The 16,756-nt window shown below is 44.5% G+C and overlaps 1 protein-coding gene across 1 annotated transcript in view; it reads left to right on the top strand.

Moving 5' to 3' along the window:
* Nucleotides 1-16,663, top strand: part of LOC123724005 (AT-hook DNA-binding motif-containing protein 1) — a 64,207-nt gene extending 47,544 nt beyond the window's left edge. The window contains exon 3 of the mRNA XM_045709450.1: nt 15,556-16,663. The gene's annotated coding sequence lies outside the window, so the exon portion shown is untranslated. The remainder of the gene's footprint in view (nt 1-15,555) is intronic.
* The last annotated feature ends 93 nt before the right edge of the window (nt 16,664-16,756 follow it).

Below are 16,756 nucleotides of genomic sequence, written 5' to 3'. Positions count from 1 at the left end.
TTAAGAGGACCTACTCTCTCTCTCTCTCTACTAAAGGTTTAGACACAAGAGGACCTACTCTCTCTCTACTAAAGGGTTAGACACAAGAGGACCTATTCTCTCTCTCTACTAAAGGGTTAGACACAAGAGGACCTACTCTCTCTCTCTACTAAAGGGTTAGACACAAGAGGACCTACTCTCTCTCTCTCTCTACTAAAGGGTTAGACACAAGAGGACCTACTCTCTCTTTCTCTACTAAAGGCTAAGACACAAGAGGACCTACTCTCTCTCTCTCTCTCTCTACTAAAGGATTAGACACAAGGACCTACTCTCTCTCTCTACTAAAGGGTTAGACACAAGAGGACCTATTCTCTCTCTACTAAAGGGTTAGACACAAGAGGATCTACTCTCTCTCTGCTAAAGGGTTAGACACAAGAGGACCTACTCTCTCTCTACTAAAGGGTTAGACACAAGAGGACCTACTCTCTCTCTATTAAAGGGTTAGACACAAGAGGACCTACTCTCTCTCTCTACTAAAGGGTTAGACACAAGAGGACCTACTCTCTCTCTCTCTCTACTAAAGGGTTAGACAGAAGAGGATCTACTCTCTCTCTTCTAAAGGGTTAGACACAAGAGGACCTACTCTCTCTCTCTACTAAAGGGTTAGACACAAGAGGACCTACTCTCTCTCTATTAAAGGGTTAGACACAAGAGGACCTACTCTCTCTCTACTAAAGGGTTAGACACAGAGGACCTACTCTCTCTCTCTACTAAAGGGTTAGACACAAGAGGACCTACTCTCTCTCTCTCTGCTAAAGGGTTAGATACAAGAGGACCTACTCACTCTCTACTAAAGGGTTAGACACAAGAGGACCTACTCTCTCTCTCTATTAAAGGGTTAGACACAAGAGGACCTACTCTCTCTCTTCTAAAGGGTTAGACACAAGAGGACCTACTCTCTCTCTCTACTAAAGGGTTAGACACAAGAGGACCTACTCTCTCTCTACTAAAGGGTTAGACACAAGAGGACCTACTCTCTCTCTCTACTAAAGGGTTAGACACAAGAGGACCTACTCTCTCTCTCCACTAAAGGGTTAGACACAAGAGGACCTACTCTCTCTCTACTAAAGGGTTAGACACAAGAGGACCTACTCTCTCTCTCCACTAAAGGGTTAGACACAAGAGGACCTACTCTCTCTCTACTAAAGGGTTAGACACAGAGGACCTACTCTCTCTCTCTACTAAAGGGTTAGACACAAGAGGATCTACTCTCTCTCTCTCTGCTAAAGGGTTAGACACAAGAGGACCTACTCTCTCTCTCTACTAAAGGCTTAGACACAAGAGGACCTACTCTCTCTCTCTACTAAAGGGTTAGACACAAGAGGACCTACTCTCTCTCTCTACTAAAGGGTTAGACACAAGAGGACCTACTCTCTCTCTCTACTAAAGGCTAAGACACAAGAGGACCTACTCTCTCTCTCTCTCTCTCTACTAAAGGATTAGACACAAGGACCTACTCTCTCTCTCTACTAAAGGGTTAGACACAAGAGGACCTACTCTCTCTCTACTAAAGGGTTAGACACAAGAGGACCTACTCTCTCTCTCTACTAAAGGCTAAGACACAAGAGGACCTACTCTCTCTCTCTCTCTACTAAAGGATTAGACACAAGGACCTACTCTCTCTCTCTACTAAAGGGTTAGACACAAGAGGAACTACTCTCTCTCTCTACTAAAGGGTTAGACACAAGAGGACCTACTCTCTCTCTACTAAAGGGTTAGACACAAGAGGACCTACTCTCTCTCTCTACTAAAGGGTTAGACACAAGAGGACCTACTCTCTCTCTACTAAAGGGTTAGACACAAGAGGACCTACACTCTCTCTCTTTCTACTAAAGGGTTAGACAGACGAGGACCTACTCTCTCTCTCTACTAAAGGGTTAGACACAAGAGGACCTACTCTCTCTCTCCACTAAAGGGTTAGACACAAGAGGACCTACTCTCTCTCTACTAAAGGGTTAGACACAGAGGACCTACTCTCTCTCTCTACTAAAGGGTTAGACACAAGAGGATCTACTCTCTCTCTCTCTGCTAAAGGGTTAGACACAAGAGGACCTACTCTCTCTCTCTACTAAAGGCTTAGACACAAGAGGACCTACTCTCTCTCTCTACTAAAGGGTTAGACACAAGAGGACCTACTCTCTCTCTCTACTAAAGGGTTAGACACAAGAGGACCTACTCTCTCTCTCTACTAAAGGCTAAGACACAAGAGGACCTACTCTCTCTCTCTCTCTCTCTACTAAAGGATTAGACACAAGGACCTACTCTCTCTCTCTACTAAAGGGTTAGACACAAGAGGACCTACTCTCTCTCTACTAAAGGGTTAGACACAAGAGGACCTACTCTCTCTCTCTACTAAAGGCTAAGACACAAGAGGACCTACTCTCTCTCTCTCTCTACTAAAGGATTAGACACAAGGACCTACTCTCTCTCTCTACTAAAGGGTTAGACACAAGAGGAACTACTCTCTCTCTCTACTAAAGGGTTAGACACAAGAGGACCTACTCTCTCTCTACTAAAGGGTTAGACACAAGAGGACCTACTCTCTCTCTCTACTAAAGGGTTAGACACAAGAGGACCTACTCTCTCTTTCTCTACTAAAGGCTAAGACACAAGAGGACCTACTCTCTCTCTCTCTCTCTCTACTAAAGGATTAGACACAAGGACCTACTCTCTCTCTCTACTAAAGGGTTAGACACAAGAGGACCTATTCTCTCTCTACTAAAGGGTTAGACACAAGAGGATCTACTCTCTCTCTGCTAAAGGGTTAGACACAAGAGGACCTACTCTCTCTCTACTAAAGGGTTAGACACAAGAGGACCTACTCTCTCTCTATTAAAGGGTTAGACACAAGAGGACCTACTCTCTCTCTCTACTAAAGGGTTAGACACAAGAGGACCTACTCTCTCTCTCTCTCTACTAAAGGGTTAGACAGAAGAGGATCTACTCTCTCTCTTCTAAAGGGTTAGACACAAGAGGACCTACTCTCTCTCTCTACTAAAGGGTTAGACACAAGAGGACCTACTCTCTCTCTATTAAAGGGTTAGACACAAGAGGACCTACTCTCTCTCTACTAAAGGGTTAGACACAGAGGACCTACTCTCTCTCTCTACTAAAGGGTTAGACACAAGAGGACCTACTCTCTCTCTCTCTGCTAAAGGGTTAGATACAAGAGGACCTACTCACTCTCTACTAAAGGGTTAGACACAAGAGGACCTACTCTCTCTCTCTATTAAAGGGTTAGACACAAGAGGACCTACTCTCTCTCTTCTAAAGGGTTAGACACAAGAGGACCTACTCTCTCTCTCTACTAAAGGGTTAGACACAAGAGGACCTACTCTCTCTCTACTAAAGGGTTAGACACAAGAGGACCTACTCTCTCTCTCTACTAAAGGGTTAGACACAAGAGGACCTACTCTCTCTCTCCACTAAAGGGTTAGACACAAGAGGACCTACTCTCTCTCTACTAAAGGGTTAGACACAAGAGGACCTACTCTCTCTCTCCACTAAAGGGTTAGACACAAGAGGACCTACTCTCTCTCTACTAAAGGGTTAGACACAGAGGACCTACTCTCTCTCTCTACTAAAGGGTTAGACACAAGAGGATCTACTCTCTCTCTCTCTGCTAAAGGGTTAGACACAAGAGGACCTACTCTCTCTCTCTACTAAAGGCTTAGACACAAGAGGACCTACTCTCTCTCTCTACTAAAGGGTTAGACACAAGAGGACCTACTCTCTCTCTCTACTAAAGGGTTAGACACAAGAGGACCTACTCTCTCTCTCTACTAAAGGCTAAGACACAAGAGGACCTACTCTCTCTCTCTCTCTCTCTACTAAAGGATTAGACACAAGGACCTACTCTCTCTCTCTACTAAAGGGTTAGACACAAGAGGACCTACTCTCTCTCTACTAAAGGGTTAGACACAAGAGGACCTACTCTCTCTCTCTACTAAAGGCTAAGACACAAGAGGACCTACTCTCTCTCTCTCTCTACTAAAGGATTAGACACAAGGACCTACTCTCTCTCTCTACTAAAGGGTTAGACACAAGAGGAACTACTCTCTCTCTCTACTAAAGGGTTAGACACAAGAGGACCTACTCTCTCTCTACTAAAGGGTTAGACACAAGAGGACCTACTCTCTCTCTCTACTAAAGGGTTAGACACAAGAGGACCTACTCTCTCTCTACTAAAGGGTTAGACACAAGAGGACCTACACTCTCTCTCTTTCTACTAAAGGGTTAGACAGACGAGGACCTACTCTCTCTCTCTCTCTCTCTACTAAAGGGTTAGACACAAGAGGACCTACTCTCTCTCTCTCTCTCTCTACTAAAGGGTTAGACACAAGAGGAACTACTCTCTCTACTAAAGGGTTAGACACAAGAGGACCTACTCTCTCTCTACTAAAGGGTTAGACACAAGAGGACCTACTCTCTCTCTCTATTAAAGGGTTAGACACAAGAGGAACTACTCTCTCTACTAAAGGGTTAGACACAAGAGGACCTACTCTCTCTACTAAAGGGTTAGACACAAGAGGACCTACTCTCTCTCTACTAAAGGGTTAGACACAAGAGGACCTACTGTCTCTCTACTAAAGGGTTAGACACAAGAGGAACTACTCTCTCTACTAAAGGGTTAGACACAAGAGGACTTACTCTCTCTCTCTACTAAAGGGTTAGACACAAGAGGATCTACTCTCTCTCTACTAAAGGGTTAGACACGAGAACCTACTCTCTCTACTAAAGGGTTAGATACAACAGGACCTACTCTCTCTACTAAAGGGTTAGACACAAGAGGATCTACTCTCTCTCTACTAAAGGGTTAGACACGAGAACCTACTCTCTCTACTAAAGGGTTAGACACAAGAAGACCTACTCTCTTTCTCTCTACTAAAGGGTTAGACAAAAGAGGACCTACTCTCTCTCTACTAAAGGGATAGACACAAGAGGACCTACTCTCTCTCTACTAAAGGGTTAGACACAAGAGGACCTACTCTCTCTCTCTACTAAAGGGTTAGACACAAGAGGACCTACTCTCTCTCTCTCTACTAAAGGGTTAGACACAAGAGGACCTACTCTCTCTCTACTAAAGGGTTAGACACAAGAGGACCTACTCTCTCTACTAAAGGGTTAGACACAAGAGCACCTACTCTCTCTCTCTCTCTCTCTCTACTAAAGGGATAGACACGAGGACCTACTCTCTCTCTACTAAAGGGTTAGACACAAGAAGACCTACTCTCTCTCTCTCGCTACTAAAGGGTTAGACACAAGAGGACCTACTCTCTCTCTACTAAAGGGTTAGACACAAGAGGACCTACTCTCTCTCTCCACTAAAGGGTTAGACACAAGAGGACCTACTCTCTCTCTCTCGCTACTAAAGGGTTAGACACAAGAGGACCTACTCTCTCTCTACTAAAGGGTTAGACACAAGAGGACCTACTCTCTCTCTACTAAAGGGTTAGACACAAGAGGACCTACTCTCTCTCTCCACTAAAGGGTTAGACACAAGAGGACCTACTCTCTCTCTACTAAAGGGATAGACACAAGAGGACCTACTCTCTCTCTACTAAAGGGTTAGACACAAGAGGACCTACTCTCTCTACTAAAGGGTTAGACACAAGAGGACCTACTCTCTCTCTCTCTCTACTAAAGGGTTAGACACAAGAGGACCTACTCTCTCTCTCTCTCTACTAAAGGGTTAGACACAAGAGGACTTACTCTCTCTCTACTAAAGGGTTAGACACAAGAGGACTTACTCTCTCTTTCTCTACTAAAGGCTAAGACACAAGAGGACCTACTCTCTCTCTACTAAAGGGTTAGACACAAGAGGACCTACTCTCTCTCTCTACTAAAGGGTTAGACACAAGAGGACCTACTCTCTCTATTAAAGGGTTAGACACAAGAGGACCTACTCTCTCTCTCTCTCTACTAAAGGGTTAGACACAAGAGGACCTACTCTCTCTCTACTAAAGGGTTAGACACAAGAGGACCTACTCTCTCTCTCTCTCTACTAAAGGGTTAGACACAAGAGGACCTACTCTCTCTCTACTAAAGGGTTAGACACAAGAGGACCTACTCTCTCTCTCTACTAAAGGCTAAGACACAAGAGGACCTACTCTCTCTATCTCTCTCTCTCTACTAAAGGATTAGACACAAGGACCTACTCTCTCTCTCTACTAAAGGGTTAGACACAAGAGGAACTACTCTCTCTCTCTACTAAAGGGTTAGACACAAGAGGACCTACTCTCTCTCTACTAAAGGGTTAGACACAAGAGGACCTACTCTCTCTCTCTACTAAAGGGTTAGACACAAGAGGACCTACTCTCTCTCTCTCTCTCTCTACTAAAGGGTTAGACACAAGAGGACCTACTCTCTCTACTAAAGGGTTAGACACAAGAGGACCTACTCTCTCTCTACTAAAGGGTTAGACACAAGAGGACCTACTGTCTCTCTACTAAAGGGTTAGACACAAGAGGAACTACTCTCTCTACTAAAGGGTTAGACACAAGAGGACTTACTCTCTCTCTCTACTAAAGGGTTAGACACAAGAGGATCTACTCTCTCTCTACTAAAGGGATAGACACAAGAGGAACTACTCTCTCTACTAAAGGGTTAGACACAAGAGGACCTACTCTCTCTACTAAAGGGTTAGACACAAGAGGACCTACTCTCTCTCTCTATTAAAGGGTTAGACACAAGAGGAACTACTCTCTCTACTAAAGGGTTAGACACAAGAGGACCTACTCTCTCTCTCTCTCTCTACTAAAGGGTTAGACACAAGAGGAACTACTCTCTCTACTAAAGGGTTAGACACAAGAGGACCTACTCTCTCTACTAAAGGGTTAGACACAAGAGGACCTACTCTCTCTCTCTATTAAAGGGTTAGACACAAGAGGACCTACTCTCTCTCTCTCTCTCTCTACTAAAGGGTTAGACACAAGAGGAACTACTCTCTCTACTAAAGGGTTAGACACAAGAGGACCTACTCTCTCTACTAAAGGGTTAGACACAAGAGGACCTACTCTCTCTCTCTATTAAAGGGTTAGACACAAGAGGAACTACTCTCTCTACTAAAGGGTTAGACACAAGAGGACCTACTCTCTCTACTAAAGGGTTAGACACAAGAGGACCTACTCTCTCTCTACTAAAGGGTTAGACACAAGAGGACCTACTCTCTCTCTACTAAAGGGTTAGACACAAGAGGACCTACTCTCTCTCTCTCTACTAAAGGGTTAGACACAAGAGGAACTACTCTCTCTACTAAAGGGTTAGACACAAGAGGACTTACTCTCTCTCTCTACTAAAGGGTTAGACACAAGAGGATCTACTCTCTCTCTACTAAAGGGTTAGACACGAGAACCTACTCTCTCTACTAAAGGGTTAGATACAAGAGGACCTACTCTCTCTACTAAAGGGTTAGACACAAGAGGATCTACTCTCTCTCTACTAAAGGGTTAGACACGAGAACCTACTCTCTCTACTAAAGGGTTAGACACAAGAAGACCTACTCTCTTTCTCTCTACTAAAGAGTTAGACAAAAGAGGACCTACTCTCTCTCTACTAAAGGGATAGACACAAGAGGACCTACTCTCTCTCTACTAAAGGGTTAGACACAAGAGGACCTACTCTCTCTCTCTACTAAAGGGTTAGACACAAGAGGACCTACTCTCTCTCTCTCTCTACTAAAGGGTTAGACACAAGAGGACCTACTCTCTCTCTACTAAAGGGTTAGACACAAGAGGACCTACTCTCTCTACTAAAGGGTTAGACACAAGAGCACCTACTCTCTCTCTCTCTCTCTCTCTCTACTAAAGGGATAGACACAAGAGGACCTACTCTCTCTCTCTCTCTCTCTCTCTACTAAAGGGATAGACACGAGGACCTACTCTCTCTCTACTAAAGGGTTAGACACAAGAGGACCTACTCTCTCTCTCTACTAAAGGGATAGACACAAGAGGACCTACTCTCTCTCTCTCGCTACTAAAGGGTTAGACACAAGAGGACCTACTCTCTCTCTACTAAAGGGTTAGACACAAGAGGACCTACTCTCTCTCTCCACTAAAGGGTTAGACACAAGAGGACCTACTCTCTCTCTCTCGCTACTAAAGGGTTAGACACAAGAGGACCTACTCTCTCTCTACTAAAGGGTTAGACACAAGAGGACCTACTCTCTCTCTACTAAAGGGTTAGACACAAGAGGACCTACTCTCTCTCTCCACTAAAGGGTTAGACACAAGAGGACCTACTCTCTCTCTCTCTCTCTACTAAAGGGTTAGACACAAGAGGACCTACTCTCTCTCTCCACTAAAGGGTTAGACACAAGAGGACCTACTCTCTCTCTCTCTCTCTACTAAAGGGTTAGACACAAGAGGACCTACTCTCTCTCTACTAAAGGGTTAGACACAAGAGGACCTACTCTCTCTCTACTAAAGGGTTAGACACAAGAGGACCTACTCTCTCTCTCCACTAAAGGGTTAGACACAAGAGGACCTACTCTCTCTCTCTCTCTCTACTAAAGGGTTAGACACAAGAGGACCTACTCTCTCTACTAAAGGGTTAGACACAAGAGGACCTACTCTCTCTCTCTCTCTACTAAAGGGTTAGACACAAGAGGACCTACTCTCTCTCTCTCTCTACTAAAGGGTTAGACACAAGAGGACTTACTCTCTCTCTACTAAAGGGTTAGACACAAGAGGACTTACTCTCTCTTTCTCTACTAAAGGCTAAGACACAAGAGGACCTACTCTCTCTCTCTCTACTAAAGGGTTAGACACAAGAGGACCTACTCTCTCTATTAAAGGGTTAGACACAAGAGGACCTACTCTCTCTCTCTCTCTACTAAAGGGTTAGACACAAGAGGACCTACTCTCTCTCTACTAAAGGGTTAGACACAAGAGGACCTACTCTCTCTCTACTAAAGGGATAGACACAAGAGGACCTACTCTCTCTCTACTAAAGGGTTAGACACAAGAGGACCTACTCTCTCTCTCTCTCTACTAAAGGGTTAGACACAAGAGGACCTACTCTCTCTCTACTAAAGGGATAGACACAAGAGGACCTACTCTCTCTCTACTAAAGGGTTAGACACAAGAGGACCTACTCTCTCTCTCTACTAAAGGGTTAGACACAAGAGGACCTACTCTCTCTCTACTAAAGGGTTAGACACAAGAGGACCTACTCTCTCTCTCTCTCTACTAAAGGGATAGACACAAGAGGACCTACTCTCTCTCTACTAAAGGGTTAGACACAAGAGGACCTACTCTCTCTCTCTCTCTACTAAAGGTTTAGACACAAGAGGACCTACTCTCTCTACTAAAGGGTTAGACACAAGAGGACCTACTCTCTCTACTAAAGGGTTAGACAGAAGAGGATCTACTCTCTCTCTACTAAAGGGTTAGACACAAGAGGACCTACTCTCTCTCTCTCTCTACTAAAGGTTTAGACACAAGAGGACTTACTCTCTCTCTACTAAAGGGTTAGACACAAGAGGACTTACTCTCTCTTTCTCTACTAAAGGCTAAGACACAAGAGGACCTACTCTCTCTCTACTAAAGGGTTAGACACAAGAGGACCTACTCTCTCTCTCTCTACTAAAGGGTTAGACACAAGAGGACCCACTCTCTCTCTCTCTCTACTAAAGGGTTAGACACAAGAGGACCTACTCTCTCTCTACTAAAGGGTTAGACACAAGAGGACCTACTCTCTCTACTAAAGGGTTAGACACAAGAGCACCTACTCTCTCTCTCTCTCTCTCTCTCTACTAAAGGGATAGACACAAGAGGACCTACTCTCTCTCTCTCTCTCTCTCTCTACTAAAGGGATAGACACGAGGACCTACTCTCTCTCTACTAAAGGGTTAGACACAAGAGGACCTACTCTCTCTCTCTACTAAAGGGATAGACACAAGAGGACCTACTCTCTCTCTCTCGCTACTAAAGGGTTAGACACAAGAGGACCTACTCTCTCTCTACTAAAGGGTTAGACACAAGAGGACCTACTCTCTCTCTCCACTAAAGGGTTAGACACAAGAGGACCTACTCTCTCTCTCTCGCTACTAAAGGGTTAGACACAAGAGGACCTACTCTCTCTCTACTAAAGGGTTAGACACAAGAGGACCTACTCTCTCTCTACTAAAGGGTTAGACACAAGAGGACCTACTCTCTCTCTCCACTAAAGGGTTAGACACAAGAGGACCTACTCTCTCTCTCTCTCTCTACTAAAGGGTTAGACACAAGAGGACCTACTCTCTCTCTCCACTAAAGGGTTAGACACAAGAGGACCTACTCTCTCTCTCTCTCTCTACTAAAGGGTTAGACACAAGAGGACCTACTCTCTCTCTACTAAAGGGTTAGACACAAGAGGACCTACTCTCTCTCTACTAAAGGGTTAGACACAAGAGGACCTACTCTCTCTCTCCACTAAAGGGTTAGACACAAGAGGACCTACTCTCTCTCTCTCTCTCTACTAAAGGGTTAGACACAAGAGGACCTACTCTCTCTACTAAAGGGTTAGACACAAGAGGACCTACTCTCTCTCTCTCTCTACTAAAGGGTTAGACACAAGAGGACCTACTCTTTCTCTCTCTCTACTAAAGGGTTAGACACAAGAGGACTTACTCTCTCTCTACTAAAGGGTTAGACACAAGAGGACTTACTCTCTCTTTCTCTACTAAAGGCTAAGACACAAGAGGACCTACTCTCTCTCTACTAAAGGGTTAGACACAAGAGGACCTACTCTCTCTCTCTCTACTAAAGGGTTAGACACAAGAGGACCTACTCTCTCTATTAAAGGGTTAGACACAAGAGGACCTACTCTCTCTCTCTCTCTACTAAAGGGTTAGACACAAGAGGACCTACTCTCTCTCTACTAAAGGGATAGACACAAGAGGACCTACTCTCTCTCTACTAAAGGGTTAGACACAAGAGGACCTACTCTCTCTCTCTACTAAAGGGTTAGACACAAGAGGACCTACTCTCTCTCTACTAAAGGGTTAGACACAAGAGGACCTACTCTCTCTCTCTCTCTACTAAAGGGATAGACACAAGAGGACCTACTCTCTCTCTACTAAAGGGTTAGACACAAGAGGACCTACTCTCTCTCTCTCTCTACTAAAGGTTTAGACACAAGAGGACCTACTCTCTCTACTAAAGGGTTAGACACAAGAGGACCTACTCTCTCTACTAAAGGGTTAGACAGAAGAGGATCTACTCTCTCTCTACTAAAGGGTTAGACACAAGAGGACCTACTCTCTCTCTCTCTCTACTAAAGGTTTAGACACAAGAGGACTTACTCTCTCTCTACTAAAGGGTTAGACACAAGAGGACTTACTCTCTCTTTCTCTACTAAAGGCTAAGACACAAGAGGACCTACTCTCTCTCTACTAAAGGGTTAGACACAAGAGGACCTACTCTCTCTCTCTCTACTAAAGGGTTAGACACAAGAGGACCTACTCTCTCTATTAAAGGGTTAGACACAAGAGGACCTACTCTCTCTCTACTAAAGGGTTAGACACAAGAGGACCTACTCTCTCTCTCTCTACTAAAGGGATAGACACAAGAGGACCTACTCTCTCTCTACTAAAGGGTTAGACACAAGAGGACCTACTCTCTCTCTACTAAAGGGTTAGACACAAGAGGACCTACTCTCTCTCTACTAAAGGGATAGACACAAGAGGACCTACTCTCTCTCTACTAAAGGGTTAGACACAAGAGGACCTACTCTCTCTCTACTAAAGGGTTAGACACAAGAGGACCTACTCTCTCTCTACTAAAGGGTTAGACACAAGAGGACCTACTCTCTCTCTCTCTCTACTAAAGGGTTAGACACAAGAGGACCTACTCTCTCTCTACTAAAGGGTTAGACACAAGAGGACCTACTCTCTCTCTACTAAAGGGATAGACACAAGAGGACCTACTCTCTCTCTCTCTCTACTAAAGGGATAGACACAAGAGGACCTACTCTCTCTCTCTCTCTACTAAAGGGATAGACACAAGAGGACCTACTCTCTCTACTAAAGGGTTAGACACAAGAGGACCTACTCTCTCTACTAAAGGGTTAGACAGAAGAGGATCTACTCTCTCTCTACTAAAGGGTTAGACACAAGAGGACCTACTCTCTCTCTCTCTCTACTAAAGGTTTAGACACAAGAGGACCTACTCTCTCTACTAAAGGGTTAGACACAAGAGGACCTACTCTCTCTACTAAAGGGTTAGACAGAAGAGGATCTACTCTCTCTCTACTAAAGGGTTAGACACAAGAGGACCTACTCTCTCTCTACTAAAGGGTTAGACACAAGAGGACCTACTCTCTCTCTCTCTCTACTAAAGGTTTAGACACAAGAGGACCTACTCTCTCTACTAAAGGGTTAGACACAAGAGGACCTACTCTCTCTACTAAAGGGTTAGACAGAAGAGGATCTACTCTCTCTCTACTAAAGGGTTAGACACAAGAGGACCTACTCTCTCTCTACTAAAGGGTTAGACACAAGAGGACCTACTCTCTGTCTCTACTAAAGGGTTAGACACAAGAGGACCTACTCTCTGTCTCTACTAAAGGGTTAGACACAAGAGGACCTACTCTCTCTTTCTCTACTAAAGGCTAAGACACAAGAGGACCTACTCTCTCTCTCTCTCTCTCTACTAAAGGGTTAGACACAAGAGGACCTACTCTCTCTCTACTAAAGGGATAGACACAAGAGGATCTACTCTCTCTCTGCTAAAGGGTTAGACACAAGAGGACCTACTCTCTCTACTAAAGGGTTAGACACAAGAGGACCTACTCTCTCTCTACTAAAGGGTTAGACTTAAGAGGACCTACTCTCTCTCTCTCTGCTAAAGGGTTAGATACAAGAGGACCTACTCTCTCTCTACTAAAGGGTTAGACACAAGAGGACCTACTCTCTCTCTCTATTAAAGGGTTATACACAAGAAGACCTACTCTCTCTCTACTAAAGGGTTAGACACAAGAGGACCTACTCTCTCTCTACTAAAGGGTTAGACACAAGAGGACCTACTCTCTCTCTGCTAAAGGGTTAGACACAAGAGGACCTACTCTCTCTCTCTACTAAAGGGTTAGACAGAAGAGGACCTACTCTCTCTCTACTAAAGGGTTAGACACAAGAGGACCTACTCTCTCTCTACTAAAGGGTTAGACACAAGAGGACCTACTCTCTCTCTCTACTAAAGGGTTAGACAGAAGAGGATCTACTCTCTCTATACTAAAGGGTTAGACACAAGAGGACCTACTCTCTCTCTACTAAAGGGTTAGACACAAGAGGAACTACTCTCTCTCTCTACTAAAGGGTTAGACACAAGAGGACCTACTCTCTCTCTACTAAAGGGTTAGACACAAGAGGACCTACTCTCTCTCTACTAAAGGGTTAGACACAAGAGGACCTACTCTCTCTACTAAAGGGTTAGACACAAGAGGACCTACTCTCTCTCTCTCTCTACTAAAGGGTTAGACACAAGAGGACCTACTCTCTCTCTACTAAAGGGTTAGACTCAAGAGGACCTACTCTCTCTCTATTAAAGGGTTAGACACAAGAGGACCTACTCTCTCTACTAAAGTGTTAGACACAAGAGGACCTACTCTCTCTCTCTATTAAAGTGTTAGACACAAGAGGACCTACTCTCTCTCTCTACTAAAGGGTTAGACACAAGAGGACCTACTCTCTCTACTAAAGGGTTAGACACAAGAGGACCTACTCTCTCTCTACTAAAGGGTTAGACACAAGAGGACCTACTCTCTCTCTACTAAAGGGTTAGACACAAGAGGACCTACTCTCTCTCTCTACTAAAGGGTTAGACACAAGAGGATCTACTCTCTCTCTACTAAAGGGTTAGACACAAGAGGACCTACTCTCTCTACTAAAGGTTTAGACACAAGAGGACCTACTCTCTCTCTTCTAAAGGGTTAGACACAAGAGGAACTACTCTCTCTCTACTAAAGGGTTAGACACAAGAGGACCTACTCTCTCTACTAAAGGGTTAGACAGACGAGGACCTACTCTCTCTCTACTAAAGGGATAGACACAAGAGGACCTACTCTCTCTACTAAAGGGTTAGACACAAGAGGACCTACTCTCTCTCTACTAAAGGGTTAGACACAAGAGGACCTACTCTCTCTCTCTCTACTAAAGGGTTAGACACAAGAGGACCTACTCTCTCTCTACTAAAGGGTTAGACACAAGGACCTACTCTCTCTCTCTACTAAAGGGTTAGACACAAGAGGACCTACTCTCTCTCTACTAAAGGGTTAGACACAAGAGGACCTACTCTCTCTCTACTAAAGGGTTAGACACAAGAGGACCTACTCTCTCTCTACTAAAGGGTTAGACACAAGAGGACCTACTCTCTCTCTACTAAAGGGTTAGACACAAGAGCACCTACTCTCTCTCTCTCTCTCTCTCTCTACTAAAGGGATAGACACGAGGACCTACTCTCTCTCTACTAAAGGGTTAGACACAAGAGGACCTACTCTCTCTCTCTACTAAAGGGTTAGACACAAGAGGACCTACTCTCTCTACTAAAGGGTTAGACACAAGAGGACCTACTCTCTCTCTCTCTCTACTAAAGGGTTAGACACAAGAGGACCTACTCTCTCTCTACTAAAGGGTTAGACACAAGAGGACCTACTCTCTCTCTACTAAAGGGTTAGACACAAGAGGACCTACTCTCTCTCTACTAAAGGGTTAGACACAAGAGGACCTACTCTCTCTCTCTCTCTACTAAAGGGTTAGACACAAGAGGACCTACTCTCTCTCTACTAAAGGGTTAGAAACAAGAGGACCTACTCTCTCTCTCTCTCTACTAAAGGGTTAGACACAAGAGGATCTACTCTCTCTCTACTAAAGGGTTAGACACAAGAGGACCTACTCTCTCTACTAAAGGGTTAGACACAAGAGGACCTACTCTCTCTCTCTACTAAAGGGTTAGACACAAGAGGACCTACTCTCTCTACTAAAGGGTTAGACACAAGAGGACCTACTCTCTCTCTACTAAAGGGTTAGACACAAGAGGACCTACTCTCTCTCTCTCTACTAAAGGGTTAGACAGAAGAGGATCTACTCTCTCTCTACTAAAGGGTTAGACACAAGAGGATCTACTCTCTCTCTCTCTACTAAAGGGTTAGACACAAGAGGACCTACTCTCTCTCTCTACTAAAGGGTTAGACACAAGAGGACCTACTCTCTCGCTACTAAAGGGTTAGACACAAGAGGACCTACTCTCTCTCTACTAAAGGGTTAGACACAAGAGGATCTACTCTCTCTCTCTCTACTAAAGGGTTGGACACAAGAGGACCTACTCTCTCTCTCTACTAAAGGGTTAGACACAAGAGGACCTACTCTCTCTCTACTAAAGGGTTAGACACAAGAGGACCTACTCTCTCTCTACTAAAGGGTTAGACAGAAGACCCAATGTTAATACCACATGTATTAACATCTGTTTCATCCATTTAGCTATGTAAAGGTTTTACTGTCTAACAATCACATCATAATTACGGTTTCTCTCTCTCTTTCAGGTGCATTAAATCTCAACTTTTTTCAGATTTGTAAACTTTTTGTAAGGAGAGACTTTCAGAGACAAGATGATGGATCAGAATTGATCTGCTAACTCTGGACAGTAGATCTTCAGTTCTCCAGCTATGACAATCAAAAGCCAACTGCAACACACACAGAGACACAGCTGGAAAGAGGGAGTGGCCTAGAGGAGCTGTGGGAGGAGTGACAGACGCTGAGGAACAGAGAGGCGGGGTCTAATGGAAAAGTCCCGCCCCCAACGCTAAACACACTAATCCCATATCCACGAAACCATACACCCTTCGCTCTGTGTGTGCTATATGAAAGAAGTGGACTACACCATCAGCTCGGAATTACCAGCATCTGTACATAGACTCCAACTCCAGCCACAGACCCATAACCTCACCACAACATTGAAACAGTTAAGACAACGTTACTAATGTTCCATCAGTGTTTTCTAACGTTCAGGCTTTTAGCCAGGACCACAGACCCACAACCACACCCAGGGGCGGACTGGCCATCTGGCATTTTGGGCAAATTCCAGATGGGCTGGTCCATTTTAAGCCCAGTGGGCCTATCTAACTTTTTTTCACGCAAAAAGATCACTATTTGGCTAATAAGAAATGGGCCTATGTGTTAGAAATGCCAGGGCCAATTTCTGGTCCAAGTCCACCCCTGACCACAGCTGTGCTACAACAGCCCTACACAACGTTCCATCATCGTTTCTCTAAAGTTCTGCCATGGTCTCTGCTCTGATGGAAGGACTCCAGCATGGAGACACTACATCCTGTGTTTCACTGTTTTTACTAGGAGGGAAAGAGACCCGACACACACTCTGACCCCAAAGAGACTGACGTGTGTGTGTGTGTGTAACCACGCGGATGGACTTGTGTGTGTATGTATGTGTGTGTTTGGGGTCTAAAGGGGTAGAGCTCTACATTTGAAATGGTGGATGGATGAACAGGGCTTCTCTTCCTTCTTTTACTCACTCCTTTTTTCTGTGGTCTCGTGTTGTTTGGTGTTTTTTGTGATAAACAGTTGTATATGTCTGTTAATGTCATGATGTATCTACAGCGCAATATTTCAATACATTCTGATCTGGCCATTGGTGAACTGCCTGGACTCCTAATGCTTTATAGGGTGGGGGAGGGATGTGTGTGTGTGTGATATGTGTGTGTGTGTGTGTGTGCTCCTTGGTATTCA

The sequence above is a fragment of the Salmo salar genome, chromosome ssa27 (assembly GCF_905237065.1).
Source record: "Salmo salar chromosome ssa27, Ssal_v3.1, whole genome shotgun sequence".
NCBI lineage: Eukaryota > Metazoa > Chordata > Actinopteri > Salmoniformes > Salmonidae > Salmo > Salmo salar.
This window is presented reverse-complemented; position numbering and strand designations above follow the sequence as displayed.